This window comes from Chlorocebus sabaeus, chromosome 27 (assembly GCF_047675955.1).
Source record: "Chlorocebus sabaeus isolate Y175 chromosome 27, mChlSab1.0.hap1, whole genome shotgun sequence".
NCBI classification, from domain to species: domain Eukaryota; kingdom Metazoa; phylum Chordata; class Mammalia; order Primates; family Cercopithecidae; genus Chlorocebus; species Chlorocebus sabaeus.
The window spans coordinates 49,203,858-49,204,676 of NC_132930.1; positions in this window are offsets into that span (position 1 = coordinate 49,203,858).

Genomic DNA, 819 nt, shown 5'->3' on the forward strand with positions numbered 1-819 from the left:
GGTGGCTGCCTGTCCCTGGAGACGCTGCTGCTCCAGGCACGCATGGACTCCCGGGAAAACCCTGTCCTCAGCAAAGTCTTTCTTAGTGAGATTAGGAACCCCGGGGGCGGGTCAGCTGACTCACTCCCACAAACGGGGGCCTGCGCTCCCTCTGCTCAGACCCCGGGACTTCCCACCTTCCGGGAAAACCAGGCCCCGTGGAATGAGGGCTGGGAGTAACCACTGGGGGACCTCCTGCCTGTTGCAGGGGTCATGGGCGATTGGGCACAGGCATTTGGCTTCCAGCAGACCAAGCCCTGAGAACTAATTCCCTGAGGAGGTGATCCCACACACAGCATGACACTTTTTGCCAGCGGAGCTGCCTGAGGGTTTGGGTTGGTCCCACAGGCGGCCCCAGGCCCTCCTGGGAGCCGAGACCTGGGCTCGCGTGTGCTGGGGAGGTGGTGGGGCCCTGGCCCTGCCTCCGGGAGACAAAGTTTACCCTGTGCAGGGAGAGAGGGCTGGGTAAGCACACCCAGGACCCAAATGCCCAGAGGCCAGCAAGGGGACCCTGGATATGGAGGTGGGACCACATGCACCTTCCCCCACACTCTGAGGGATCCAGAGTCGCTAGTCAGCCTTTACCTGCTGTCAGGCCCCAGCCGGGACAAGCTTCAGGGTGACGCCGCTCTGAGGCCACATGGCTGTCGGTAGCAGGAGGACTTGAATGGTGGGGGCTGCCTGGCAATGAAGCCCAGCCTCTCCTCTCCGCTGTCACCGCAGCAAGACCTGCTTGCTCCCACAGGACTCTCGGCTCCTGGGCCAGCTCCCTGCCGGCCG